We start from the raw sequence: 27,187 nt of genomic DNA, 5'->3' as shown, positions 1-27,187 counted from the left end.
GTAGTATGGTTGTGAGAGGAGGCTTGTACCATGTTCACGCCCTGGTGAAGACTGCCTCTTCTGAGAGCTACTCCCGGGATAAGCCAGGGCAGGTGAGGGACTGTCCCTTCTGAGAGCTGCTCCCTGGATAAGCCAGGGCAGGTGAGGGACTGTCCCTTCTGAGAGCTGCTCCCTGGATAAGCCAGGGCAGGTGAGGGACTGCCTCTTCTGAGAGATGCTCCATGGATAACCCAGGGCAGGTGAGGGACTGTCTCTTCTGAGAGATGCTCCCTGGGATAAGCCAGGGCAGGTGAGGGACTGTCCCTTCTGAGAGCTGCTCCCGGGATAAGCCAGGGCAGGTGAGGGACTGTCCCTTCTGAGAGCTGCTCCCGGGATAAGCCAGGGGTGTAAAGGACCTCGGGGGAAATGTTCAGACAGAAGGCTTCTGATGAGAAGGAGCTCAGGATCAAGAAATCCCGGGGTGACAGTACTGTAAGTAAGCCAGAGAGAAGAGCACAGGTTGTCACTTGGAAGTGGGCAGAATCAGGAGGTGCAGGCTTCCTATGCACTGGTAGCGAGTGATACTGCATTCTCAGTTCACGGGCACTAGTAGAAGGTCTTGAACAATGGCCTGCCTTTCTTCTGAAAGACGCTTTTGTAAAATTAAGTGGAGGAGAGGAGAAAGCAAAACTGTAAACATAAGACAGTTGGGAGGCTTTTTTAAAACAACCCCTGGGACAGAGATTCTAGGGTCCTCCTCCAGGGTAGCAGCTGTAAGCAGGAGGGCAGCAGATGGATTAAATTCAGTGGATTCTACAATATCAATGTTCTGTGAGTCTTTACAACAGGTGACAGAGGTCATATTCCTCTTCAGCACCACCATGGTAGATGGTCTCCTTGGTCCCCTCCCCCTCTGCAGCAGTACTCCAGTGCTTAGCCCACAACCACCAAACAGAAGACAGTTGTGAGGACAAGAAAACGTATCGTTTTTCATGGTCAAGTGCTTTGGCCTGAAATTCTATGGATGTAATTTCATCTGCATGTAGAAGTACTCAAATAATAATAGTTTGTCCATGCTGTATTCCTAAAATTCTTATGAATTGTGGTTTCCAGTTCATGTGAGGTGGAAAGGCATGTCAAGCAATACTGAAAAATGAAATTATCAGGAATTAATAAGAGCTCCTATGGTTGGGTTAATGTTATCAACAGCCCACCAGAAGCATGTGGGTAGGTAGGGCTGCCTGTTTAGCATGAGCCTTAACAAATTCAAGAGAGAAAACTACAGAAGTGTTAAACCTCAGCCAATGTGTGTAGAGGCCAAATTATATATGTCTGAAAATACAGTTTCATTTCTCTTCTTCTTCCTGATAAGCTGAAGGAATAAATCCGATCTTTAAGCATACACTCAAAGCAGGATTCTGTCAGTATGATGGATTCACAAAGATCAAAAGGACACAAGACTGAAGATTTTCATGAATTATATAAACATCCTCCCAATAACTTACACTTGGGGAAATGTTCACAGGGAGCTTTTGCCGCTATCTCAAGTCATTCAGATTGTTTATTGGGGCAGAATACCTAGAGGACTGGAAGAAAAAGAAAAAGTATACTGCCATCATGAAAATGTTAAGCATGTGTTTTAGATCTCAACTGTGTTTAAAGCCTGGCATCTTTCTTTCTAAATGTGTAAGGAAGTGTGTGCGTGTGCTTTCTCTATTGCAAATAAGGTCCGTGCATAAATAGGTCTAGGAAAACAGGTGCTGATGCTTAAAATTAATATGAGCATTTTTCTGACTAGAGAGTACCTAAAAAAATAATTCTAAACACTCTCAAACTGGTATGATTTTGCATCACCCTTGAGTATAGAAATGGAGTCTATTAGTACATGAAGCTTCCTGGTTGTTTCCTTTCATCTATTTCTTTCTTTTCAATTTAAGGATATTTAAGGATTTCAAAACACAGATTGCCCCATGCTCTGTGGCAAAGGCAGCCATTACGCTGATGGCATGTTGCCGTTATAGTATATAATTTGCAGCATGCACCTAAAAGGTTCCTGGAGCTGATGCTCTTCTATACTTAACCTCTATAATAATTTTGATCCCTGTTTTCAGAGAGAAATGCTAAGTGCTTTGTGAGTGATAAAGAGTCATCCTTGGGCTCTTTGTATCATATCCATTGCCAGTGTATCAAAGGGTCTGAGATTTTGTGATGCCATCAGATACCTGGGGGTCACAGTCATTTCCCCATTTCCTGGGCTTGTGATAATTTTCTTTTCCTGTCTTACCACAGCCCAAAAAGCATTAACAGTTCTTTGTGTTGTTTGTTTCCTGTGGCTACTGAAGACTTTTCATTGGTAGACAAGGACCACTTTGCATTTGATAGGCAGATCATTACATGCAGGCAAGCCAGTGGCGAGGGGCTGCAACCATACATTTGATGAGAAACCTGGCTCTGTCATTAACCAGCCATGTGACCTTAAGGAAGTCATATGGCTTCAGTCTCCTTAATTATAAAGGAACACTTACTTTCCTCTCTTTGTCATGGGTTACAATGGATGGTACAGGAACTCCTACAGCTCTGACTTCAAGTGAACTGTGAATGTGTTGTTGCTGCTGTGTGGACCACTGTTCTTCCTAGGAATACCTTTCTACTGCACCAGCTCACTCTTCTTTAGCAACACAGAGTTCACACTGGCTGCCAGGCAGCCATTACTAGAGTTACCCACTCTCCTAGGGCAGCTGAATCTGGGCAGTATGTTGGAGGGCCAGCATATTTCTCCCATGTGCCAATCTGAGAACAACACAGTCTTTCAGCCACCCAGCCACCTACAGCCTGTGTCTGCAGTAGGGCAGTAAAAGCTGTGGTGCCCTAACCAGTGCCACTGAAGGAATCTGTAGGACCTTTAGGCAAGAATTCCAGGTTCCTCTGCCACAATTTACCAGCCAGTAAACTACAGAGCCATGGAAAATATCAAGCTTCAGACTCCAAGCCATGCCTTCTAAAATCTCTCTGTAAACATTATGTCACCATTGAATACCATCACAGCAGAGAAGAGAGACAAAGAAGCCAAATGTAATTTTCCATTCCCTGGGGACAGAGAAACCCACTCCAAAGCTTCTTCAGCCAAGAAAACATTGCCAGGGACATGAGATATTCAACTAGTTGGGAAATTGTAATATGAGGTTCCTGGCTTGCTGATTGCCTGACATTTAGTAGTGCTCTATACCAAAACGTTGTATATTCTCTTTAAAATATTAGTTCCCAAAACATAAGAAAGGAATGTTCTTTGTGTGAAGTAGTGAATTCAGAGACACATTTGTTCCCTTCAAGACTGGTCCCCAGGAGACCAAGCATTGTTTGGAACTGGACAGCTATTAGAAGCTTTTCATCTGTAGTACAGGCATCCCTTCTTGATTTAAAGTGATATTAGATAGCTGCCTGAGCATCTGTGTGCCATTAGCAAAAGTATTAATTTTTTCAGGCCTTAAAATCTGGCCCAAGAGAAAATAGTATGTGTCTTTGACCAGAACTCTGGGTCGGAATGAACTAACAGGCAATTACAGTTCAAATTATTAAGAAGAATTTTAAAGATCTATATACATACAAATGTGTTAGCATCCTGTTACTATGATGAAATATCTTTAGAAAATCAAAAATTTTTAAAAAAAATTTAGAGAATTTGTTCTGCTCACAGTTTCAGAGGTTTTAGCCCATGTCAATTGGTTCCATTATTTTGGAGCCTGGGATGAGACAGAACATTTGTGGCAGAGTTATGTGACAAGAGAAGTTGTTCTCATGGTAGTTGGGAAGTAAAACTAAAAGGGGGTGGGGCCCCCCAAACATACCTTCAAGGGCACACCCCCAATGGCCTACCTTCCTTCTAATTGACCCAAACTCTTTTTGTTTTAATTTATTTGTGTATTTTATGTACATGGCTGTTTTGTCTGCATGTAGGTCTGCACACCAGAAGGGGGCATCAGATCCCATGGGGCTACAGTTACAGATGGTTGTGAGCCACCATGGGGGTGCTGGGAATTGAACTCAAGACTCTGGAAGAGCAGCCAGCGCTTTTAACCACTGAGCCATCTCTCTAACCCCTAGACCCCAACCCTTAAAGCACCTCCCAATAACACTACAGGCTGCCATGCAGGCCTTTAGCATATGGGCCTTTAGGGGACATTTAAAATCAAAACCAAATGGCAAAGATGTTCTTTGTCATATTATTAATAAACGTGGGAAAATGAAAATAAGGTTAAAAGCCTCTTTCTTACTTTTAACCTTTATTTTTATTTTATGTGTGTAGGTGTTTTCCTTGCTTGTATGTCTGTACACTATGTGTGTGTATGTTTGTGCACTGTGTACATGTATGTCTGTCCAATGTGTGCACAGTGTACAGAGGCCAGAAAAGGGTGTTATATAACTCCCTGGAGTTCCAGGTCATTGTGAGCTCCCATATGGGTGCTGGGAATCAAACCTGAGTGTAGCATGAATCCTAATTGGTCTTAATAAAAACCTGGAGCCATGTATTGGGGTAAATGCTAAAAGATCAGAGAGACAAAGAAATAAGCCACAGCCACCTCTCACCTCACCAACTCCTCAGCCAAAAAAGACTGAGCTCCTGTCTCCTCCCACTTTATATTTCTTTCTCTGTCCAGCCATATCACTTCCTATCTAAACCTACTTAGTGCTGGGATTAAAGGCGTGTGTGCCTCCCAAGTACTGGGAGCAAAGACATGAGATCCCAAGTGCTGGGATTAAAGGTGTGTGCCACCACTGCCTGGCCTCTATGGCTATCTAGTGGCTGGCTTTGCCCTCTGATCTTCAGGTAAGCTTTATTTGTTAGCACATATACAAGATATCACCACATTTCCCCATTTTGTCTAAAATAAAAAAGATTATATAACTAATATAAGAAAAACTATATACAATAATAACTATATACAAATATATACAGTCAAGAATTACATTAACAATGTCCAGTCCATTAACATTTGACAAATTCAGAGAAAATACTCCATTATTTATCCTATCTTGGTGAGTCCAAAAGATTGTACCTAATTCACCTTCTATGCTAATTTGTATTATCAAAATTACCTTTCAATGTCTCTCAAACTTATATATTTTACACCTCTTTATTGAATTTCTTATCTGAATTTGTTAACAAGGAAAACTATAACTATCTAGTCTTCAACTCTATCAGAGACCCAAGAAGAAAATAATATTACCTAATTAAACAGGAAGTGCAAGCAAGTGATTTCCAAAATATTGGGAAATGACAGAAACAGCTGGCTGCCTGGACAGTCACCCAAGGTTCCTCTGCAATATTGGGGCATCCATCTTCATCCTACAGGTCTACCATATCTGACAGACTTTTCTGTGAAGCAGGATATTCTCAAGGGCTGTCCTACCTTGTCTTGGCAAGTTCTGCAGTCACTTTCTTTTGTGTCCTGCCTGTCCATTTTGACAGGATACTGTCAGCAATCAAGGCAAGGGCACTTTCTTGCCCAGTGACCAACTTTTGCCACAAAGCAAGTAAACTCCATAAGGAGTTTCCTCAATGTCCATCATCTTCTCTGAAGTAGATTGGTGCTGCCAAGAGCAGACATGTCTCATTGTCATAAAAAAAATAATATCTATGTTATTAAAACATCTTAAATGCCATATTCTGTAGATCTCTGAAGTATTTGAAGATGACTTATCTATCTAAAATATATCTCTGTTTGACCTTGAAAACTTACCTAATATGACTGCAAGTTTGATTGTAATAGGTGACTAATTGTTAACCTGTATGTCCTTATTATCCTAAATAGTTTGTAATAATAACTTTAAAGGACTAGCAATTTGTATTACACTGTTAAATGAAATGTATAGGTACAATACCTTGAACAAGATTAGAAATATTTGTATTGTATATTCTAAAAAATAATCTCAACTTTGTATCAATGTATAAATATCCATATCAATGTATAATATTTAAAACAAGTAGTTCCTTTTTAAAAGTAGATTCAATAATTGTAGCAGGAATCTTAACAGTTCTTGTTAATAAAATCAAACCTGTGACCAGTTATTGGGGTAAATGCTGGAAGGTCAGAGAAGCAGAACAAGCCACAGCTAACCTCACCTGGCCAACTTCTCAGCTGGTCTTGTTTCCTCAGACTGGAAACTTCTGTGTCCTCATCCCAATGTCTCTCAGCTGAACTGTGCTGCTCAAAGCCTAAAAGCTTAACCAGCCAAATGCTTAATCAGCCAAATGCTTAACCAGCTAAAAGCTTCTAGTTTCTGGTCCTCATGCCTTATATACCTTTTTGCTTTCTGCCATCACTCCCTGGGATTAAAGGCGTGAATCACCATGCTTGGCTGTATCCTTGAACACATGGATTTCTGCCTCTGGAATGCTAGGATTAAAGGCGTGTGCTACCACTGCCTATCTTCTAAGTTTAATATTGTGGCTGTTCTGTCTCTGACCCCAGATAAGTTTATTAGGGTGTACAATATTTGGGGGAACACAATACCACCACAAATAATCTACCCTTTTATACTATCATATTTATATTCCCCTTTTTTCTTTTCAGAATAGGTTCAATAATCTACCATTTATCTTATCATTTCTATATCCCCCTTTTTTCTTTTCAAAACAAGAACTCTGAATCTAATCTCCTTTGTTTAGCTTTTTTCCTGACCATTACCAATAGCAACTTGTAACCAACTACCCCAAACAATGACAAATATCCATAATCCATTGAATGGCCAAAAACTACCTACCCCACCTCTTGGGAATGTGGGCATCATGTTCTTAAAATTACTTCCTGCTGTCTGGGGGCGACAGCATCTTTAGGGGATCCTGAAAAGAAAAATTTGGGTTAATTGTCAAGTTCTAAGAGAGGTAGCTGTATCATTTGTTGTCAAGTCTCTGCATAATGAGAAAGTACAGGGCTTGTCTCAAGTCCTAGCTAGCATAGTCTGTGAGGCTGGATCATCTCAGCTAGCCACCTTAAGATTGTCCTGAGAAGTTTGTAGTACAAAGACAATCTTTAGGTGTTGTTTTTCAGCTTAGTGGTGTTATCATAGTCCTGGTGGAATCATCATCATGGAGCCCTGACATCTTTTTGGAGACTTCAAAGGTTGCTGTTAGGTATGGTCATGGTTCACTGCCGAACACTTAAATATTTTAAATGTCATATGCAGCAGATTCCAAAGAGGTTAAAGGATCAATATTTATTATGTACATGCAGAATACAAAAGCTTAATCCCTAATTATTTGATAGAGACTCAAACCCAAAATCATGTACAGGAAGCTAGATGAAGCTTTTTTCTAAAATTAGTTAGTACTCTGTATGACCATTAATACCATGATAAGAAGTTTAAGATATATATATATATCTTATGAGTTTGGAGATAATATTTATACGTTAAGAAAAGTTCTAAAGAGTTAAATCAAACCAAAGGATTTATGAGATTAGCAGCAATAGAATAGTCCCTAAATCTTTGTTTTTCCTCTGTCCCATATCAGGTGGCTCTTCTGACATGAGACAGAGATTTTGGATTTTACTTTAACAAGCATGCTTGGGTTTAGAGAAGGAGAGAGCCACACTCTAACTCCAAAACCAGCTTTAATTTTTAACTGGACTGGGACTACAAAAAGACCATTTGCTTTATGTGTCTGTAGAGAACAGCAGAAACAAACATTTAGGAAAATCTATGAAATTTTATCCTGTTGAAAATGTGATATACCAATAGGCCAATTTACTCTTTTTCTTGGGACATTTTTTTTCTGGATGATTTGTCCTTTTCCCTCACATGTCTCATTTGTCCAGTGGTCTTCAGATTCCTTATCTAGATGCCTTCATTCTCCTGAAAAGAAAAAAAAAAACCCTGACCCAACCTTAATTTTGAGGAGATTCCCTTTTAGCAAGTTTTATCTGATTAAATTAAAATCATTTGTTAGTCTTACAGTTAGTATAGATTGAACAGCCATACAGTTTGATGAACTATCATCTCTTCTAATTAAGAGGTCTCTCTTGTTCAAATTGAACCTTTATCAGTTTTGATGGTTATCCACAGCTTTTCTTCTCCTGAGGAAACAAAAGCAAAACTTCTTTCCAAATGTAATGCATATCCTGGTTTTCATTCTGAGGTCAGCACATCTTTAAAGTATACAGGCTGATTTAACTCTGTAGTTTTTTCTACTGTCCAATGTCTCTCCACAACTGTCGTTCCTTTCTCATTAGCATTTAAAAAATTCAAAGTTAATAAAGCATTATGAAATGTATTTCTGGGAGTATTTATCACTGATTTCTGTTTATTTAGCATATTCTTTAGAATTCAATTTGATCTATTCTATGTAGAATTATGTGATGTACCTGTAATATGTTTTATATTGTAATAAGCAAAAAACTGTTTCATTTTACTAGAGACATATGCTGGAGCTTTGTCAGTCTTAATTTGTACAGGTATACTCATGATGGCCATAACTTCTAGCAAATGTGTGATTACAGAATCAACCTTTTCAGAATGCAAAGCAGTCACCCATTGAAATCCTGAATAGGTATCAATAGTGTGGTGTATATATTTTAATTTTCTAAATTCTTCAAAATGAAACACATCCATCTGCCAGATTCTATTCCTTTGAGTACCTTTTGGGTCACTTCCTGCAGGTAGTGGAGTTTGGTTGTATAAAGAACAAGTAGGACATTTCCTTACAATTTCCTTGGCTTGTTGCCAAGTGATGGAAAAATCCTTTTTCAAACCTTAGCTATTGACATGGTATTTTTTTATGAAATTCTGAGGCCTCCAGCACATTTCCTATCAATAGTTCATCAATTTCATCATTACATTGTGCTAAAGGGCCCAACAGACCCATATGGGATCAGATGTGTGTTATATATAAAGGATGACTCTTATTCCCGATTATTTCTTGTAACTGAATAAATAACAAAGTTAATTCTGACTCATCAGAAATAAATTCAACAGTTTAAATGTGTAAAACAACTCTTTCTGCATTCTGAGAGTCAGTAACTGTGTTTAGAAGTTCTATAAAATCCATTAATAACATCAGAATAGCATATAATTCTGACTTTTGGACAGAATCATAAGGGCTTTGAGCCACTTAAATTTCATGATCTATAATCTGCCCTTTTGCATAAGAATAAAATGTAGGTGTTCCAGATATTGGTGTTCCCTGTGCAATATGAGGAGGATCCAGTTAGTTCTCTTTATAAACTGAATTCTCTTGCTTTGGGGATATTTGTTGTTAACCTCTCCAAAAAAATTACTGCAAACTCTTTGCCAAGGTTCACTTTCTGCTCATAATTTGTCAATTTCATCATTAGTAAAAGGTACTACAATTTCTGCTGGGTCTATTCCTGCTAATTGACAAAGTCTCAATTTTCCTTTTAGAATCAACTCAGAGACCTTTTCCACATAAGTTTTTAATTTTTTACTCTTTTTATGTGGTAAAAGATCCATTCTAAGATAATATCTTCCCTCTGCATTAATATTCCTGTAAAGAATGCATAGAGTGTAAAATAACCAGAATGCAATCAAGCTCTGGATCCAAACGATCTGCATGTGCATCCTGTAATTTCTTTTTCACCAAAACAAATTCTCTCTCAGCTTCAGCTGATAATTCTCTTGGACTATTTAAGTCCTTGTCACCATCTAAGGTTTTAAACAAATTAATCAGTTCTTGATTTTCTACTCCAATAATGGGCCGTAGATAGGAAATTCTCCTAGCAATCTTTGAAAGCCATTAAAAGTCCACAATCGATCTCTCCTAATTTGCACTTTCTGGAGTCTAATTTTTTTGTAGACCTATGCTATATCCTAAATAATTAGCTGAGTCTCCTTTTTGTATTTTTTTCAGGAGCAATTTGTAATCCCCAACAAGGCAAGATTTTCTTTACTTCTTCAAATGTTCTTTCTAAAGTATCTACATTTGAATCAGCTAGTAAGATGTCATCCATGGAATGGTAAACTATAGATTGAGGAAATTGCTTATGTATCATTTCCAATGGCTGTCATACAAAATACTGGCACAGGGTGGGGCTATTTAACATTCTCTGTGGGAGAAACTTCCATTGATATCTCTTAACAAGCTGAGAATTATTATAAGTAGGCACTGTGAAGGCAAATTTTTCTCTGTATTTTTCTTGTAAAGGTATAGTGAAGAAACAGTCTTTTAAATTGATAGCTGTAAGAGGCCATTGTTTAAGTAACAGAGAAGGCAAAGTAATTCCAGATTGTAGAGAGCCCACTGGCTGAATCATCTTATTAACAGCTCTTAGATCTGTTACCATTTCCATTTTCCAGATTTCTTTTTAATAACAAATACAGGAGAATCCCAAGGGCTGGTTGATTTTTCAATATGCTGAGCATTTAACTGCTCCTGTACTAGCTCTTCTAAAGCCTGCAGTTTCTCTGTTGTTAAAAGCCATTACTGAACCCATACAAGCTTGTCTGTCAACCATTTTAAAGGTAGGGCTTTTGGTGCCTTTGAAAGTTCAACAGCTATTGTGCCTTGTTCTTATACAACCTGTATACAATGGTCAGGGACTGTTCTTTATAATACATTCTAATATTTTTCCCAGAAACATATGTTGGTTTATGGTTTGTTTCTGAGATTGAAGGAATGTTAATCTGTGTATTCCATTGCTTTAACAAATCATGTCCCCATAAATTCATTGCAATGTTAGCCCCATATGGCTTTAATTTTCCTCTCTGTCTTTCTGGCCCTATACATTCAACCCATCTCACACTCTGTTTTACCTGAGATAACATTCCAACCTCTAAAAGCTGAAAATTTACCTCCTGAAGAGGGCAATTTGGATGCCAAAATTCTGGTGCAATTACTTTTACATCTGCACCTGTGTCTACAAGACCTTCAATGACAGGCCATTTATTCATATTTTTAATTTTGGTCTTTGTTCATTTATAGAAGTTTTCCAAAATATTCACTTTATGATTTCTCCTGAATTTTTGGTTCTCTCTTCTATTTCTGCGCTATCATCCAGAGCAGTCTGTTTTCTTACAATAGACATTAGGTTCTTTAATTACTCTGGGAAGGAGTTTCCTCCATGATGACAGGAAATGACTGAACTGAATTTGACATGGGGGCCTGTGAGAAGTCCCCCAAAGCATTTTATGGTGGCAAAGAGTTACCTTGTCTGCCCCTTGTTGATCTACATTTGTTAGTCCAATGCCTTCCTTTGCCATACCTGCGTAATCTAGAAAGGAGGGCCATTGGGATTATTCTTAGAAAAAACATTGTTTCTAGGAATGCTCTGTTTACAGTCCCTTTTTAATGACCTTATTAATCACAATTGAAACATTTGACATTTCAATTTTTCTTCCAACCTCTGGAAATCACCTCTTCTATCCAAGCATCATCGTGGTTATAAGATTCAATATTGAATTTTTCTTGGATCCATTCCTCCAATGGTGGTGATCTTGACTTTAATGGCCTAATTACCCTTTTGCATTGCACATTAGCATTTTCAAAAGCCAGAGATTCAATTATTATTTGCCCAGCTTCTGAATTTGGTATCATTATACTTACCACTGAAGTCAATCTTTGTAAGAAATCAGTGAAGATGTTTTGGGGGCCCTGTATAACTTTAGAAAGGATTCAATTTTCTTTCCAACTTCTTCAATTCTGTCACAAGCATTTAAGGCTGCCACACAGCATAAAGCCAGGGTGTGGTCATCATATAGAGATTGCCTTTGTATATTAGCATAATCTCCCTCTCCAAGAAGTTGGTCTTGGAGGATTTCTATACCTCTAGCCCTACGTCTTTGTTCAATGGTCTTAGCCTCATCTTTCCACCAGGTCCTCCATTGTAGTTGGGGACCAGCCTCCAAGGCTGCTGTAACCAAATCTCTCCAGTCTTGAGGGGCAACTATTACAAGTTGACCACGAGTTTAATATCTGCTTCACAAAAGGTGAATGCATGCCACATGAGACCATTGCTTCCTTGAATCTCCTCAAATCTAACATTTACATAAGAGTCCATTCAGCTCTTACACAGTCTGGGGGATATTCTATCATTTGGCAGTTCCTGTAAGGTTACTGGATAAATTAAGGTTGGCTGTTTGAAAGCCTTAGGCTGTTCCTTTGTAACCTTAAAATGTAATGCTGAGACTGTTTCTCCTTTAAATTCCTCTGTCTGGCTCTGAATATCTCTATGATCTGTTTTAACAAGTTTTTCTAAAACTTTTATCTTGGCACTCACATTGACCAACTTTTTTAATGATAAAACAAAAATGATCAAACAAATAATATTTATAATTGACATTACATAAATTCCATCTACATAATTATCCTCTCATTTAATTGCTCCATTTTCAAACCCTCTAGCATATTATCAAACAGAGACCCAGCTCCCTCCATTGTAATAGTGTTTCCCATTTTTTAATGTGGGAAAAAACTCTTTTGTTGTTGTTGGTGGTGGTGATGGTTGTTTTTTTTTTTTTTAACTAAATCCCCCCTTTAAGAAATCCCAGTTGACTCACCAAATCTGCTGACAATGACGATTCAGATGATGGTGAAGTGAGGCAGCTACCTAGTGTGGCAGCAGCCCGAGGAGGGGGTCCAGGGAAAGCCACAACCCATTGGGAGAGGGAAGAAGCCAAACAGCCAGCCATCTGCATGGGGGAATGTGCAAAAGTGGCTACTTCTGTTGACTCCTTAGCTGGTGGGGTAGCTCTAGCCTAAGCCAGTGGCTGCAAAGCCACAGGCAAGAGGCTTTTATTTGTGAACTCATACCCCACAAGTTGGACTCCAAATGTAGCTAGGATCCTAATTGCTCTTAAAAAAAAAAACAAACATGGAGCCAGATATCAGGGTAAATGCTGAAAGATCAAAGAGACAAAAGTACAGGCCACAGCCACCTCTCACCTCACCAACTCCTCAGCTAAAAAATACTGAGCTCCTGTCTCCTCATACATTATATATGCCTTTCTTCACTCAGCCATATCACTTCCTGTCTCAACCTCCTTAGTGCTGGGATTAAAGGTATGTGTGCCTCCCAAGTACTGGGAGCAAAGTCATGAGATCTGAAATGCTGGAATTAAAGATGTGTACCACCACTGCCTGGCCTTTATGGCTAACTAGTGGCTAGCTTTGCCCTCTGATCTTCAGGCAAGCTTTATTTGTTAGAGCATATACAAAATATTACCACATCTGAGTGTTCTAGAAGAGCAATTAGTGCTCTGTTAAAAGCTCCTTAATGCTGATAATCTCAATATATTTGTAAAGTCTGAATTATGTTTCTCCATTGACTAACTTATCATTCTTATCATTCATGAAGTCTGTGTACACAGGCCAGGTGTCTCACTCAGCCTTTTAGCTCTGAACCAGATGCTCATTTTATGAAAATGTCCTGGTGGCTGTGTACAGTGGGCTGATAGGCTGGTCTTTGATCATCTCTAGTTCTAGCATGAGTCTTGTTATCCAGGTTTTATTGCATAACTGTAACTGTCCCTATAGACACTTCTTACCTCCTTATCAAACCTGCTGTCTTATCAGAGGTTTCAGAGAAGGGCATTGGTATAAGTGATGAAAAAGTAACCTTTAGTCTCTAACATTTCTGTAGTTTGTCAAGAATGTTACAGCAGAAATTGCTGGGTAAGAAAACATAGACAGCTTGGACATCAATGGTAAAGACTTTTGGGAGATCAACTAGTTCAGAACAGCAGCCACGGCAGTCAAATGTAGGGAGCAATTGTTTCTGTTCCCTTCCTTATGTTTGTATTCTACAATGCTCATCTGACTTCTGTTCTTATCCATAAGTGTATGAGTGGCCAGCAAGCTGACAGTTACTCAGTAATGTCTCAGCCATCCAGGAATGCTTCCACCTCTGTACTTTTATCATCCATGGACATTTCCACCCCTGTACCCTTATCATCCACTGATATTTCCACCTCTGTATTTTATTGTCAGCTGACGTTTCCACCTCTGTACTTTTATCATCCACTGATGTTTCCACTTCTGTACTTTTACCAGCACAGGCCAGTTTGGACTTATTCATTGCTGACTTTCCCCCAAGACCCACGGCCCTCTGGAAAAGAGCCCAACGCTCTGCTCAAGGCATTCTTCATATGTCCACTTGTATGTGATACTGAAAAGTAATCCTCTAGATTCAAAAACTCAATTACAGATCTGTTGTTACATTTAAAGCCATGGTTCTCAACCTTCCTAATGTTGTAACCCTTTAATACAGTTCATGTTGTGCTGACCCCAGCCATAAAATTTTGTTGCTCCTTCATAATTGTAATTTTGCTACTGTTATGAATCATAATGTGAATGTCTGATATGTAGGATATTTCATATGCTACCCCTGTGAAAGGGTCTTTTGACCCCAAGGGGTCAAGACCCACAGCTTGAGAACCACTTATTTAAAGCATGGTCCTTTAGAGGGATAAAATCAAAGTGAAATCCCAAGTGTAAAGAGTTCTGCTTTTTCCTACAGACCACACAGCCATTAGATAGATAGATAGATAGATAGATAGATAGATAGATAGATAGATAGATAAATAGATAGACAGACAGGCAGACAGATACATAGATGGATGGATAGATAGATAGATAGATAGATAGATAGATAGATAGATAGATAGATAGAGACTAAGTTAAAGTCACTTAAATTTAGGAGAGGCACAAAGTAAAACAAAAATTCCTTTTCTCTGTGACCCTAAAACAAGGACATTTGACTAAATGAGAAGTCACCACAGAAGAAATCTTCTAGCTTCTCAGCTGACTCCTGTGCCCAGCTGTCCTGTGACTAGCCTCTTCTAGCTCATAATTACATGAAGCCATTGTCATGACAGATCATAAGATGCTTTGTTTCTGTCCCTGTGTGTAAAGCCTTGGGAAGCTGTGAGCCATGGAAAACACTTAACTTTTGCAACTTTCTGTCTTTGATTGTGTGTTGAAAGTGCCTCCAACACTTTAAGTTCTTGTCCATCTCAGTCTGATCTGATGCAGGCACTAACTACTTGAAAACAGCCCCCCTTTGACCACAGTTTACAGCCATGGATCCCTATTTCACATTTGTAAAGTGACACCACATCTATAACACACTCAGCTAAATGAAGGCTCCTGAGACCCGAAGCTCCTCCTCCACTGCTGCGTGGCACTCTCCTGCAGTGTCACACCCCTCCAGTGACACCCTGGCCAAAGCTCTGCTGGAAAGCAAGTCCTCTAAAGAGCGACCAGTTAGCACCCAGTCATATGAGTCACTGGTTTATTTTGTGGCAATAGAATTTGTTTTAACCTCCATAATGAGTTTGTTCATTGCCTGCTTTGAAAACACAGGTAGAGCCTAGAAAGCCAGGCGGGATGGTTCATACCAACACCAGGAAGGTAAAGACAGGGGAATTACCATGAGTTCAAGGTTAACTTAGTGTGGGCGACATAATGAATCCCAGATAAGCCCAGGCTAAGTAGTGAGACCCTGTCTCAAAAACAAACAAGCCACAAGTAGTAGGCCTACAGGTGCTGATCCTGGCCATTTGACCTTCTGTAAGTCACTATGAACTTTGACCTCCCAGTATTTCTTCCCCAAAAATGAATGGAAAGATATTATATCATGCCAGCAGCTGGAAGTTAGAAAGTCTGACGAATTTCTTTACTCATTAGTTTGCAGAAGCAAGTTTCCTTTGGGAGCTCTGCAGAAGCTTTGCAGCATGTAATGTTACCTACTCCTCAATCACATCTGCTTAGGATTCCGTCATACAGATGCCTTGGTTCGGGGCTTAGACTGTGCTGAGAGCAGCTCACTCAGGAGGAAGGTTCACATTCACACCATTAATGTGAATACTTAGCAACAGAAAATATAGGATAGACAGGACTCCACCCCACCCCTGTAAAATGCCAGCGTTCTCCCAAATACCTGGCTCCCAAACGTCACAAACAGAAGCCACTGTGTTGAAACAAAATAAAAAAAGTCTGGAATATTTGGAAAACCTACACAATTTTTAAAAGGACAATGATATTTACTGAAATACTATACATATATTTTTAAATTAAACACATTGTTCTATTCTGCTTTCTATTACTGTGACAAAAACATTGACTAAAAACAACTCAGGGGAAAAGGGCTTATGTCTGCTTGTGAATCACAGTCCTTTGTCAAGGAAACAAAAGCAGGCACTCCAGCAGAGACCTTGAAGGAATGCTGGGTTCCCAGCTTGCTTTCCTATGCAACTCAGGACCACCTGCCCGGGAGTGGTACCACCCACAACAGTCTGGGTACAATCTCATCAATTATTAATCAAGTAAAATGACCCATAGGCATGCCCACAGGCCAGTCTACACAGGTTTCTCTGTGTAGCGCTGGCTATCCTGGAACTCACTCTGTAGACCAGGCTGGCCCCAAACTCAGAGATTCACCTACCTCTGGCTCCTGAGTGCTGGGATTAAAGGTGTGCACCACCACCACCACCCAGAAACATTCAACACTTTAAAAGCCCAAGATCTCCTTTTAACTATGAGTTCCTGTAAAATTCAAAATAAGTTACATACTTTCTTATTCCAAGAGGCCAGAGCCAGGGCACAGTTACAATCAGGTCAAAGCAAACCCCAAATCCAATAGTGTAAATAACTCAATGTCTGATGTCTTAGACATGACCTTCTGAGCTTGGGTAGTCCCACCTCTCTGCCAACCACAGTTTGTTTCATAAGCTCACGCCAACTTAATTCCACATCTGCTGCTGTCCCTGGTGTCCTATGCTCCTAGCATCTCCATATGCCAGAGTCTCCACTGTAACAGAGGCTGCACCCTCACCATGGACTTCTCCTGATATCTTCAACCATACCAAAATCACGGCTGCTCTCCATGCCTCCTTCATGGCTTCAAAGCCAGCTCCATGTACGGGAGCCTCCCACACCCACTAAGTTTGTCTTCCAGCGTGAGATGCAGCGCTGGCCCCTCTCACCACAGCGTATGTGTTCTGACACAGGGAAACACCTCTCAAGATTTCACCCCAACAATGCTGGTCTCCTCTCAATCACAACCAGCTCTTCACCCCAGCCAACCAGCATCCATTTTCCCAGTAAAGTTAAGTTTTCTCGTCAGTGTTGCTGGCTCTTGTCAATCTTGTTCGTCATGATTCTTCAGCTCAGCTGACTACAAATCACAGGTTCTTAATTCAAATTTTCATGGAAATGGCCCTGATAGAGTGTTTGAAGGGCTCCCAAAGTCCCCTCTGAAATTTTACCATCTGCAATTTCTCTCAACATTCTTATCTTCTAAGCTCCCACAGAACAGCCCATAAGCTTTGAGCACCCAATGGCCCCAAAGTCTAAAATACTTCCACAATCCTCTCAGAAGACCATACATCTTTCAGGTACATCCTAGCAACATCCTGGTACAATTTCTATTCTAGGCTGCTTTCAATTGTGATAAAAATGCTCTGACGGAAAGCAACTGAGGAAAGAAGTTTATGTCAACTTAGCAGTTACAGTCCACTGTGCCGGGAAACCAAGGCAGGAACTAAGGCAGAGACCATGAGGGAATGCTGCTTCCTGGCATGCTTCCTGGCATGCTTCCTCTGACTTGCTCAGCTTGCTTTCCTAACCCAGGCCCACTTGCCCTGGAGTGGCACTACCCACCGTGGGCTGGGCCCTTCTACATCCATATTAATCAATACCCCAAAGACATGCAAACGGACTGATATGATGAAGGCAATTCCTCATTTGAGGCTCCCTCTGTTTTGGTGACTCTAGTTTTAACCAGCATACACATCTTTCCACATTGATTTATGTGCTTTCTGGCTTCATGTGGAGACTAGGACATAAGTGGGTTTAGTTCCTTCCCTGTCCCAGAACCCACAGTTTGCCAGCTCAGATGGAATACCTCTATTATCTAATAATTATATGTACTAAGGCCTCTCCAGCTACTGTGTAATAATCTTACCTTGCTTCATCTTCACAGCAGTCCTATGAGGTAGAGACCGTTGCCCAAACAGCTCATATACCTCAAATGAGCTTCTACTTCAAGTATTTTCCTTTGTTCTTAAATAGAAGTTCTTGTCCGTAAGCCCTGCTCTGTGACTTCCTTCCATCATTGCATCTTTCAACATGACTTTAATACTTTTGTCATGCTGCCTATGTGAACGAGCCTTATGTTTTGTCTCTCCTCTTCCCTGACAGCTTTTAGTTCCTTAAGAGCAAGAAAGTGTGCATCTCTCTGCATCTTTCACAGTTACTAGCAATATGATTTTCAAGCATTCTCCTGTAACTGATGTCTATAGAATGAGATAGAATTCTCATAGAGTGAGCATATTCTGCTCCAACCCATCTGGCACTGAAACCTAGCTATAGCATCAAGACAGTTCTGCTAATAGGTAAGGGAACTCTGTACAACTTGATCCCCACCTATCAAGAGAAAGCACACTATAATACAGTACAATGGGAGCAAGGTCCCAGTGTGCAAATTCCGCATCAGTTGTTCTCTGCCTGGGTACCTGATTCACTATGAGAGGACCCCTGAAGAAATCAGGATAGGTGAACTCTCTCTTTGAGTTGGGTAGCTGGTCTGGTCCTAAGCATCTGAGTGGCAAAGCTCTAGTCCTCTAAAGGACTAGGTGGCCTGTGTATGCTTTGAGACTCATCTTGGTCTGTTTGTCACTGCATACTGCCTCAGCAATCATTACATTAGCTGGGAGGACCATGGTGGCATGTCAAATCTCTTGGGAGAAAGCAAAACTAATATTTCAAATCACTTCCTCATTTCACCATGCTCATGAGCAGCAAACCATTTCAGTTCCACGTGTGAAATCTGAATTGCAGTATTCCTTAGGAATAGCATCCCAGCAAAGACCAGGATGAATGGAGTCCAGAGATTCAGTCATCTTTTCAGTCTTGAATATGACTAGCTCTTTTCCAAAGTGAAAACCTGGCTGCCTGGGTCTCCTCATTACACGACTGAGAGCCTGGACACATTTCACATCAATGGAGTACTCTATATGTGAACATTGAAGCATTTATTAGCTAAAACAGAAACATTGATGCACACATTCTACTCTGGTAGCACTAACAAATGTAAAGATCCATTTTTAAAGAAAGTAGGCCTGCTGAAGATGCATCATCCTTCTTATTTATTCTTAAGAAGAGGAGCCTTGCAGCCTAGCGAATACCTTTAAGTACTCTTGGAGCATTTTTTAAAATTCTGAGCTAGTTTTTCTTATTGTTTGAAAAGAGCTTATCAATCACAAGTTTCTCCCACTAGGGAATCATTTCCAGGAGGGTTTAGGACTGTGTTCAAAGACTTCCCAGGAGCAGTGGAAGGCAGATGTCTTCTTTCCTTCAGCTATTCAGCTTGGAAATGGGTGATGGTGACTCTTTCCTCTGGGCTTAAATCATCCAGCTCCTTGCTGTTCACAAGACAGTTCAAGGAGACTAGAGCTGAGAGCACCCGCCTCCTTCACATGCAGGATCACCCTCCGGTGGAAAATGCCTGTTACTCTCACACGCAATCAAAGCCTACACATCATTTCTACTGATGAGACATTCCCCCCATATTCTATGTAGGGACTTGTATTGTATTATCTTCTCAGTAATTGTGTTTTTCTTCCTTTTCCCAATGGTACACTACATAAAATATTTCAGGGAAGCATCTCAATAAAGCTGGTTCCACGTGTGGATTCATTTAAGAAGACATTGTTATTTTAGCACAGAACTGTTCTATCATTCAGCAGCAACAAAGGTTCCCACTTACATCGGTGTAAACACCATTTCTTCTGGAGGCCTCGATCCCACCAAAGACTTAGAATGCACCTCTGACCAAACTCTTACCATACCAAGTCCTAGTGAGAGCTCTTGAGATTTTTTATTGGATGGCCAATCATTTTGCAATTTAAGTTGCATTTGTTCCCAGCTGAATTAACCTCCATACTTGGTTGGAATCTGTTCTAGTGATTGATCAGCCAGCCTTCCTGAGTGATGAGAGAGTTGGCTGGTCATTCTTAAGGTTTCCACAGTGCCAAAGGAGAATAATCCATGTAGCAATCTCATATTTCAATCTGACCTCTTCCAGATTGTATTTCTCAGTCAGGCAAAGGTTTGCTCTACACACGTACCCAGATGTAGGTTCCTGGTGAACCCGTTTGTTTTTAAGAGGGAAACAGCTAGGACCTTCTGCTCCAGGGATCTTCCTCACAGGACTCTATATTCATGGGTTCAATGTGAGGGTAGGGTCTTCCAGAAAGCAAGGACAAACACACATTCTGAAGGCCTTTGCTCTTGTAGTTTCTGGCACCAAGCAGTTGAAATAATGTAAGAAAGAATGTTCTAACTGGGAAACAATCATTGGAATGTTCATTAGAGTTGCTAGATGAAAAGTAGCCACAACCCCACAGGCCTTGGGCAAAATTAAAGTACAATTAAAACTAGCTCTCTACTGAGAGTGATGCTCCCACTCAACTCCAGTCAGTGTGTAAGCTCTGACCTTTGTGTCTTAGTTAAATATATACGTAACTGTATTATCACCCTTGAGAGATTACATTGTATGCTCTCCCCCTAGACACTGCTAATACCTGGCATGGCATTCTAAACTAGCAGCCAGCAACAGAATCGTCTCCCTTCCAGGAAGTGTTCCCTCCTGCATGCAGCACTAACCTATAGCCACTGGCCATATATGGCTAGTGTGTCAGGAGATAGAGCTTCAGTTGTCTTCAATGTTAATAAGCTTCAATGGCTGCCAGTGGCTGTGTTGGCTTGCCCCTCCCTGTAGCATTAAGTGTGGCCCTTACTTCTCTGCCTCTGCCTCCCTGCTTCCACTCCCCACTTAACACTCTTGATAGGCTCACATAAGGGTCACACTCCATTAGCAGCTCTCATCTGGCTCTTGGATTGATGCCAGGAATGAGGCCTTTCATGACCTCTCCCATCCCACCCCTGTCCCGGGGCTCACTGGTGTTGGTATCCACTGCTACCCGACTCTGCACAGATCTGTCTTTGTAAGTGATGGCACATGTGGCCCTGTTATCTCCCCTCCCTCCAATCCTCCCTCCAACCGCCACCTGGGAGAGTCCCTTGTGTCTTGCCAAACCCAGATTCGGTAGCATTTCCTCTCTGGTGACTCCCAGAGCCCTCCATGCCCCAGGCTCTTTTCTCCTGTTTATACAACACGAATTGTTTATTTCTCTCTATCTGCCCAAACCTTTGTTCCCCTGCTATCTCACTTCTCCCTGTTTGCTAAGGTTTGATTTCAATCAAATAAACTCTGTAATCTGTAGTCCAAGCTTTAATGAGTAGGTTTAGTTTTACAGCTGTTGCCAAAATGAAGTCAGCCTCACCCACCTGCCCAACTCTGAACCACTGATATTTTTTTCTGTCCTATGATTTTTTTTTAAAGACTCAATAGTTTCCCATTGTACGAATGTGCCATAGTTTATCAGTCCTTAATTGAGGGACATTTGGTTTATTTTCTGTTTGAAATAATCACAGAGAAAGATGTTGTTGAGCATCTTTTAGTGTCTCTGTGAAAATGGGTTTTCTATTTTAAAAAGAACATGTGAAGATATTTTCATTTGGTAAATACTGAGGGGTGGGACTGATGGATCATGGATGCTTACTCCAAAGTGGCTTGGATGGAGGTTCTAGATTCTTTCTATATTTGAAATATATTTTCAGGTTTTTCTACTGTGTGTTCATTCCACGTAGACACATTAAGCCATTCCAGAAGGAACACAGCAGGGTCTCACTTTAATTTTAAATTATTCTTTTTCTCTAAGGACCAACACCACTGAAGATTTTTCTTTTCTTTTTTTCTTCTTTTTTTTTTGCCATCTATAGATCTTGACTGAAGTGTAATTTTGCTCTTGGTATCTTGCCTCTAGAGGATAATTGTCATTTTACTGTATGCATTTGGGAACTCCTCAGTCCCTTTTACATTTCTCATTTTAGAGAAATGAAAATCATTTTGCAATAACAGTCTCATAAAATTATTGTGGAAACAGAGTAATATGTACAGTGTTGTTTAAAGTGAAAATGCATGGGGCTGCACTACAGAAAATGTAAATGTTGGAGGAAAATGCCTAGGAGCAGAAACTGAAGTGAGTAAAGGGTACGACGCTTAGAAAGAGAAATGTGATGAAGAGGACCCCATGTGATGCTCTCACTTGCAGACATAATTTATTTAACCACTCAGAGGTCATACCACAAGTTGTTTTCAGATTTAATATATGATCACAATCTCTTGTCTCCCAAGCACTTTGCTTAGGGCTTTTTCATATTTGGGTTTTTTCTAGTCATGCAAAATTACATCATTTCAAGTTAAAGCATGCTGTACCCTGTTAGTGGAACTTTGGCTTTGGTGGAAAAAAAAAACCTGAAGAGCCAATAAATATTCATGTAATCTTGGGGATAACATATTGAAAAGGACAGCTGGCTCAGGAGGGATCATTTGCCCGGGTTAGTATCTGTTTCCATTTACATTAAGAAAATATTGCAAGAAGTTATTATCTGCCTCAGGGCTTAGGGGAATACAATGGAAGGCTGATATTGCACCTGATTGCTTTTGACATTTACCTATTGTAGCAGGGAAACTGTGTGAAGATGGCCAAGTGACTTTTTACAACACACAGTTTCAGAGGCTATAAAGAAAGAGGGAGATGGCAGAGATGGAATGCATGGCATCTGTAAAAATGAGAAATAGGACTTCAGCAACACCTGCTTGTAGCCATCAGCCATCCCTACTGGGCCAGCTGAGAAATTACTGAGAGAGGTGCATTGATGGTGTGAGGTCTCCTGTGCTTTGAAAGGCTGGAGATATGGAGAAGAGAAAGTGTGGTTTTATTGAACATTTTAACCTCAAGCCCACATTGATGAAATGTAATTGTATGACATTTACTGAGACTTGGAAAGAAATCAGTTGTCTCTATTTCTATCTTTCTGTGCTACAGGAGACAACAGAATTGTTTTTAGTTTGAATACATAATTACTTCATAATTTTATTTCAAATGGATTCCAAAATCTCTAATTGGGACCCCCAAAATACTAATAGTAGCAACTGATTTAAGTTATAAAAGATTTTCCATTTGCTGATGGATGACAGCAAAATGTAAATATATTCATCATCTCTTGTTTCTTAGACCCCAATGTACTGGAGTAAAGGGGTGAGAGAAAAGGGATTGCTGTGAGTGGGCAGAGCAGGAGTGGGTGAGATATTGTAAAGGTTAAAAAAAAGTGGCAACTTACTTTGCAAGTCAGAAGAGAACAGAAGCAGATGGAAGGAACATATACCCACTCTTTGTCTTTAGGAATTCAGAGAGACGCAGAACTGTAAAACCCCAGGACAAAACGCAACACAACCACCATGACCGCTAGGTATGAGCTTTTTCATAAAAATATCAGCATGGTTGGTGAGGTGGCTCAGAATGGAGAAGAATCAGCATGGTGAAGGCACTTGCAGCCAAGTTTGATGACCTGAGTTCAATCCCTGGGACCCACACAGCAGAAGAATAGAACTAACCCCAGCCATTTGGCCTTTGACTGCGCACAGCATCCTGTGATAAATGAATAAATATATTTTTTAAGCAGTTTTAAGTAGAAAAGCAAGTGCTAGCAACATGGCTGCACGAGGCTCTGATTTGTCCCCAGCCCCTCAAAACAAGGTTAGAGACAGAAAAACAAGCAATGAAACAATGATAGCGTAAGGGTTCAGGAAGAATAGAACTGTCCTCATCTGCTGTGTACTGTCATAACAGAACCCCACACGCTGGGTCTTTTTAATAAACATACGAATTTTAGAATTGCCAGGGTCCCCTGTGGTTCCAACTGTCAAAACTAGCATTATAATCAACATAAAAAGCAGAATAGTATATATTATAGTATATATACATATATATATGGTTAAAGAAAGAATTCTTAGATACTGAAATTATCATGACTAAATTAAAATTTTTAGTATAAGCATTGAGAGATAAAACCCAAATGAATTCTCACATAAAACAGAACAAAAAAGAAACAGGATGTATGAGAGAAATGTTCAAGAACTGCAGACTAATTCAGGAGGCCTGTATCTAATCAAGAGTTCTGGAAAAAGAGACCAGAGAAACCTGGGAATTAGGGAAGACAGTGAGTGTTCCCGAGTTCTTAATGGCATCCCAGGTTCTCATGCCAGCCACATCAAGTGCACTACAACAGACTTCAGAACATACAAGGTATAGGGACAGTGGTTATTAAGCATCTTCCCAGGCCCCCAAAGGAAGACAAGTGCATTAAATTTAAGGAACAAAAAACTCAAATGAGGCTCAGTACAGTCATTTCTCAGTATCCATGGCAACTGTTTCCAAATACCTGTGCTATCTAAGCCCACAGATACTCGAGTCATTTATGTTAAAAGGGATGGCCTCCATACATTTTCTCACATGCTTCGAATCATGTCTAGATTACTTATAATTCATAAATCAATGGATGCTGAAGTTATAAAAAAGCTGTGATTTAATTTAGAACAAGACAAAACACATAATGATAAGAACAAATCTGCATGTATTCAGTATACATATAGCCTTTATTTTTCAAAGCTTTGATCCATGGTTGGTTGAATACATGCATACAGAACCCAGATAGGGCAGACTAACTATAGCAACACTGGAGGCCAAATTAGAGAGAGGCCTGAAAATTTCTGAGGAAAACTGGCTTTTAGTCTAGAACTAATGTAGTTTTCTAAGATGATTCTTTCAAATATAATGACATTTTCCAACATTAATTGAGGAAATCACTTTTCTCTCATGCATGGTTCCCTAGAACACTGTTGTAGAATTTGCTCTAAAATTCGCTAGTACTAGGGCTCCATGCTCATGACCTCATCCATCATAATTACCTAGCAAAGCCCCATTCCACACACCATTAAACAGGTGAATTTGGAAGCTGAGTCTCCTACCCAGGAACTTAAGGGGATACATTTAAATTATAGCAATACTATACCTCATACATGGGTTTTTATGATTGTGTCATTGTGCTGTTATTATTGTTTTTGTTGTTGTTGAGGATACGATAACTTGCATTTCTGCTTTGTTGGAAAGATATTCTTTTTCTTTCTTTCCTTTTTTTTTTTTTTTTTCATGTTTTGAGACAGGTTTCTCTGTGTAGCCCTGGCTGTCCTGGAACTTACTCTGTATACTCAGGCTGGCCTCAAATTCACAGAAATCTGTCTGCCTTCTGAGTGTTGGGATTGAATGTGTGCACCACCACTGCTCAGCAAAAAAGAAATTCTTTTTCTTCTTTTTTTAAAATTTTTTTTAATTAAGGAATTTTATATTCATTTTACATACCCACCATAGATCCTCCTCTCTTCCCTCCTCCCACACCTCCAACCTCCCCCCTCAACCCATCCCCCATTCCCTCTTCCAACAAGGTATGGCCTCCCATGGTGAGTCAGCAGAGCCTGGTACATTCAGTAGAGGCAGATCCAAGCCCCTCCCCCTGCATCAAGACTGTGCAAGGTGTCTCACCGTAGGTAGTAGGCTCCAAAGAGCCAGTTCATGCACCAGGAATGCATCCTGATCCTACTGCCAGGGGGCCCCTTAAGCAGATCAAGCTATATAACTGTCTCACTTATGCAGACAGAGGGCCTAGTCCAGTCCCATGGAGGCCCCACAGCTGTTGGTCTAAATTTCATGAGTTCCCATTAGTTTGGTTTGGTTGTCTCTGTAGGTTTCCTTATTATGATCTTGATGCCCCTTGCTCATAGAATCCCTCTTCCTTCTCTTTGACTGGAATCCTGGAGCTCGGCCTGGTGCTTAGCTATGGATCTCTGAAGAAATTCTTAATATCAAAATTTTCCATCATTACCATATGAGCTTACTACTTGGTTAGCAAGTCTTGCTAAAAGTTACAGCTTTAGTCACTGAAATTACTTGAACTGAACAGCACAGAATGACAACTTCTACCCCTAGACTTGAAAGACAGGGTTGTCAATTTTACTGAGTGATGAAAATGTCTATATTTTTTCTGTGACTTTAAGTAAAAGTGTAAAAATTATGAATAAAATTGATATTTGGATCAGTAGTACCAAATTTTCTATTGCCACCTTTAGACCAAAACAATTGTAAAAGGATGTCCCAGCTACCTAGGAATTAGTGAAGTAATTTCTATGGATATTCAGAGAAACAGTGAATATATCTGTAGAAGAAAAAGTACCTGTTTTTCCATTCTCTGTGTCTGGTTACCCATGCCTCATCAACCTACAGACTTGAAGATCATGTCTATATAGAAGTTTCCTTGGTTCATAACACCATAATATCTGAATATATTGTCAGACTCTAAAGATATAGGATAAAAGAACACATAAGCTTCTTGAAATACATATTGCTTTCATGTGGTTTATACTAGCCTACATAAATAGAATTACAGAGGAACATCTGCTCTGTAGAAGATCAGTAGTGAGTGACTTGTTATGTAAGAAGAATTTTCACAATGAGATAAGAAAGGTAAGATAATAGGCTTGTTATATCGTTATGTAAAGAATAAAGGATTAACTTTTTGGGGAGTCAGAGTTCTGGGTGTCATATCTAGAGCTGTATGCATGCCACGCATATACTTTACCACGGAATTCTACCCCTAAACCTAAGAATATATTTATCAGAAACTAATTGAACCACCTTTTCTGGTGATATTCATCAGAATGATAAATGAAACCATAAAAGTTTTTTGCTCTTTTCTTCACACTCACCTTTCTGGTGATTTTTCTTGGTTCCTGTACCATATTTTCAATTATATATTCCATTGCAGATGGTAAAAATAGTGGTGTTGCAAAGAAGAAATACACTATGGACATAGCTATAGAAGATCAATTATACAATTCTCAGAGCCCGATACAACATGAAAATGTAGGGTCCTTGCTCAAAAATTACTGAGTATCCAGATGATAACAGCAGACCTTTAAACCAACTACCAGGATCTCTGAGTGTGGGGACCTGGGCGATGGCACAAGTCACACACTCATGGAATCAACTGTCTATAACCTCATCAGATCTTTCCAAACACCCAAACCATTTCAAACCAGTTTTATGACCTAAACCAGAACAGCCATGCCTTGGTTTCTTACCATTTCTAATGCAATGATATCTCTTTCTATTACCAATTTATTTTCAATACTTGACTGAAAGAACTCTTTTAATTGATGAAAATAAATGCATTAATGGTAACATATGCCTAAGAAATGTTTCTCTCTAACCATATAATTAATATTTTCTATAGGATCCT

General features: G+C 39.9%; 1 protein-coding gene across 1 annotated transcript in view; it reads left to right on the top strand.

Annotated features, from left to right (window-relative positions):
- Positions 1-27,187, top strand: part of Magi2 (membrane associated guanylate kinase, WW and PDZ domain containing 2) — a 609,708-nt gene that overhangs the window by 473,446 nt on the left and 109,075 nt on the right. The window lies entirely within an intron of this gene.

Source organism: Peromyscus eremicus, chromosome 3, assembly GCF_949786415.1.
Source record: "Peromyscus eremicus chromosome 3, PerEre_H2_v1, whole genome shotgun sequence".
NCBI classification, from domain to species: domain Eukaryota; kingdom Metazoa; phylum Chordata; class Mammalia; order Rodentia; family Cricetidae; genus Peromyscus; species Peromyscus eremicus.
This window is presented reverse-complemented; position numbering and strand designations above follow the sequence as displayed.